The sequence below is a fragment of the Anser cygnoides genome, chromosome 12 (assembly GCF_040182565.1).
Source record: "Anser cygnoides isolate HZ-2024a breed goose chromosome 12, Taihu_goose_T2T_genome, whole genome shotgun sequence".
NCBI lineage: Eukaryota > Metazoa > Chordata > Aves > Anseriformes > Anatidae > Anser > Anser cygnoides.
Window position 1 is genome coordinate 65,793 of NC_089884.1, and position 4,301 is coordinate 70,093.

The 4,301-nt window shown below is 57.1% G+C and overlaps 1 long non-coding RNA gene across 1 annotated transcript; it reads left to right on the plus strand.

Annotated features, from left to right (window-relative positions):
• The first annotated feature begins 246 nt into the window (after nt 1-246).
• LOC136791790 (uncharacterized) lies at nt 247-840 on the plus strand. Its single transcript, XR_010834519.1, has 2 exons — nt 247-560; nt 648-840. It is a non-coding gene; the product is annotated as an uncharacterized lncRNA (long non-coding RNA).
• The last annotated feature ends 3,461 nt before the right edge of the window (nt 841-4,301 follow it).

Genomic DNA, 4,301 nt, shown 5'->3' on the forward strand with positions numbered 1-4,301 from the left:
CGACCACCAACCTCGTTGCGGCACCGCGCCTCGGCGGCCCGGCCCGAGCTGAGCCCAGCGCGGCCCGGCCCGACAGCTTCCGCCCATAGCGCCGGCAAGCCCTGCACGGCACCTCCGCCCTGGGTTCCTCTGAGCCCTCCGAGCCAATCACGGAGCGTTTCCGCCCTGAGTTAAGGCTAGCCGTGACGCCACTTCCGCCCTCACGGTCCAGCCAATCACGGCGCCGCTTCCGTGTGGGAAGGCGACCCTCAGGCTGCCCCTGTGCTGCCTTTTATTTATTTATTTATTTATTTATTTTAAAGAAGGCGCGGGTGTTCTTGGTCCTCCCTCGTCAAGTATATCTGCGAGAAACGTCTCAAATAATTTTCTTGACACACGATCTTCTCTGAGGCTATTTTATTCGCGGTTGCAGTGGCGGGCGTCCTGCCGATCAGGAGCGCATTGCAGTAAGCACAGCATCAACTTTTATTCCCTATTCCCCGACGCCTGATCCCCTCCCCTGTGTCCTCATTGGCCGAGTACTGCAGGTTCACAAGCTACTCGACGCTCCTCTATACCATGTATGTACAATTTTACTTCTTTTTCAACCCTTTAATTGCTCCCTTCTTATTTACTTTTTTTTTTTTTTTCCCTTTCTTATGTTTCAGGAACCTGTGATCTTTGTTTTACCGTTCCCACGCTGCTCAACCTGTTTTTCCTCAAGCTTCTGCCTTATTTCGGAACAGTGAGGCCGCCTACTGTCCGCTTACCCACGTAGCGTTTCTCCTTATTATGACTGCACAACTACCTCGGAATACAGAAAATTAGTTCTCTACTGCAAAAACACAACTTAGTTTCTCACAGTTCCCTCCTCTCCTTTCCTTACTCCTACTGTTGTTTTTGCACCTCTTCACGTACCGTGCTCTTGAGTTTCTCCAACGTTAAGGCGCAATAGTCTTCTTCGGATGTCACGGGGGATGGTAGGCGTACAATGCCATTATTTTTACAATACCAACAAATAGTGGTTTGAGCCAATTCTGTTCAGGTAACCACGAAGTTAGTTTCTCCCAAATGTTTCTAAATGCCCAGGAACTGTCATCTTGAGCTACTCTATGTAGGATCTTTCCCCCCCACACCCCCCCAGTATACTTTTTTTTCCCCCCAAATATCAGTCAAATCCGTCCCGTTTGATCTACATCTATACAGCAACTAGCATTAATTACAGTGCACGCTCCTCCTTATGAGGTTATTAATGAATCTAATACTATTTGATTCTACAGTCCTATTTTTGCAAACTTATCAAACTTATTTTCTAGTTCTTCAGTTATAGCGGAGATATTTACAATCGCTTTTTCTAATTCACCCACCCCTAACCAAGGTAAAAACCACCTTGCAAAGCTGTGAAATACTAGAGAATTTTACTAGAGAATTGTCTGGAGTCCGCTTAATCCTGCGTGTGGTCTCAAGGGGCCTTTGGCTTTGTGGGTCTTCAATGATAGTTACGTTTGGAATTATTGCCTCCAGGGTGCAAGCTCCCTTCCATCCCAGGGGCAACACCTTCCTGGCTTTATTGCCACGTAGCCAGTACCACCTCTCGCCATTTGGGACAGGCCATCCAGTTGCAGGATTCTCACGTCGCATCTGGCGTGCGCTATGTATATTGGCGTTCCTGTGGCTACCATATTTGGTGCAGTGTGGATTATTCCCTGCGTGGATAGTTCCACACCCAGGGTCAGTACTATCGCCCCCTGAGTTTCTATCAATGTTGTTTAAAAGGCACCTTCGATAACGCGGTATATTGTAGCCAGGATTACGCGCAGGGAGTGTGAGAAACACTCCGTAGCCAGTAGCTTAGGCTCAGGCGAGGATCTCAGTGAAGTAGTAATTTATTCGCGATCGCAATGGCACGCGTCCCACAAGCAGGAGCGCGCCTACTAGTCACACAGTACGGTTTATGTACTTTCTTTCTCGACGACCGGGACCCTCCCCTGTTTCCCCATTGACTGGGTATTCCGGGTTCACAACCTATCCGACGCTTCACAGACACTACGTGGCCTTCAGTTGCCGGCCTGTTCAATTTCAGATTTCTTTTGACTTTTTTACTGTTTGAAGTGGTAATGTTTCTTCACTGATCTGACTTGACACCGTGATTTTCATCTAGCTGCTCTGAGGAGTCCGGTTGTCTGCATTTTACAAGGTTGTCCGTTAAGCTTTCTTATCACTGCAGGCCTATCTCAACACCGCATTCCTTCCCTCTAAACAACGTAACTCTGCAAAAGCAACATTTTTATTCCCACAATTGCCCCCTTTTCTTCTTTATAAATTGTTGATTTTTGCAAAACTTTTCTCTGCAGTGTAATTTGGTAGATCTCTTCCTCTTCTTCACCTTCTTTGCTTTCCATCCCCTCTAATATCATCACCTTACGGGAGTAAGGTGGTGGCTCCACGGTCATTTGTTTCAATGGCGCAGTTTCAGTGAACCGCTGTACTAGTCCTTTTACACAGGGGATAATGCAACAACCAAGGGTCGTCAAAAATCCTGCTACTACGATCAAGGATGCAGATACGCACGCCAGGATCCCTTTCCATTTACCAAACCAAAATTCCGAACATCCCGAGAAGCAACAGCTGGTTCCTAATTACTCTGCCAATCCACTGACAGAGGCGAGAAGCCCCTGCAACCCTCCACTTACAGGGCCACCCTCCAAACCACTAGTGCTGGGCATTAAAGTGCAACAAACAAACACTCACCCTCACACACACACACCCGATCCCGCGCCCAGCACCCCTACGTCACGGCCGCTGCTCCACCGCCCGTCCCCGCCCTCCCGGGGCTCAACCCGCCGCCCTCGCCCATTCTCGGGCGCTCCGGTCGCAGCCGCGACCCCCGAGCGCCCCGCCGCCGCGTCGCCGGGGCCTCCCATCGGCCCCTTCGGGCCCCCGCGCGCCCGATTCGCTCGGCCCCGCGCGAAATTTGCATGCCCCGCCCCCGGCACCGCCTCTCCACCCCGCGGCTCGCCGGCCGCCTGCCCCGCCCACCGAGCCCCTGCGCCCGACCTCCGCTCCGCGCTGCTTGGCGCAGCTCGGTCTCCTCCGAGCGTTCGCCCCGCCCCTTCGCCCGCCCTCCCTCCCCTCCCCTCCGGCGTGATTTGCATGCCCCGCCCATCTCCGCGGAGCCGCGCGGCCGCCTGCCGCCTCATTGGCCGGGGCCCCGAGCCGCCCGCCCCGGCGGCACCGAGCAGCGCCGCGGGACCTGCGCGCGGCCGGCCGGGCCGGGCCGGGCCGGGGGGCTCTCGCCGGCAAGGAAGGCCCGGCAGAAGGCTGCCGCCGGCGGGGGTCCTCCGACCCTCCGTTCAGCGCCTGCGGACGCCTCCGGAGCGAGGCACGGGGCCGCGGGGCTCGGCCCGGCGCGGCGACCGGGGGAGCGGAGCCGCCGCACGAGGAGGGGCTGCGAGCGCTGAGCGCGCTCGAGCCGGAGGGGAGACGCTTTGTCTGCTCCGGGAGCCGGGAGGAGGCGCGACCGGGACGGCGACCCGAGCTGGCCGCGAAGGGGTGTCCGGAACCGGGAAGGACGGCCGGGGGGCGGCTGCTGCTCAGGAACCGGCCGGGCAACCGGACACGCGTGCGGCGAGCAATTGCGGCGTGCGGCGGTAGCTTTGCGTGTGCGTACACGTTGGTGTCGTTACTTTCTCTTAATTTGCTGTCCTATTAAACTGTCTTTATCTCAACCCGCACGCTTTACCCACCCCACCCCCTATTCTCTCGCCTTTCCCGGAGGGGGGGGACTGAGGCAGCGAGGAAACGGCTGCGCGGCGCTGAGCTGTGCGGCAGGTTGAAGCTCGGCAGCCGGAGAGGCTCCCGCTGCCCCGGCATCGCGGCCAGACCCCGTCGCCTTCCCCTCCCCCGACAGCTGAAGCTGTTATGTGTTATGTAGCCCCGCTACATAACCTGCTCCCGTAAAGCTGGCAAGCGCCGTGTGCTCGGGGTGCACGCTACTCCGTGCCCGGGGCGGCACCGACCACCAACTTCGTTGCGGCAGCGCGCCTCGGCGCCCCGACCCGGCCGCTGCCGCCCACAGTGCCGGCAAGCCCTGCAAGGCACCTCCGCCCTGGGTTCCTCCGAGCCAATCACGGAGCGTTTCCGCCCTGAGTTAAGGCTAGCCGTGACGCCACTTCCTTCCTGGGTTCCCAGCCAATCATGGAATGCTCCTGCCCTCAATGACGGCTCGCTCGGACACCGCATCCGCCCTCACGGTCCAGCCAATCACGGAGCCGTTTTGGCCCTCGGTGAGGGCACGCCCTGACGTCACTTACGCCCCCCGT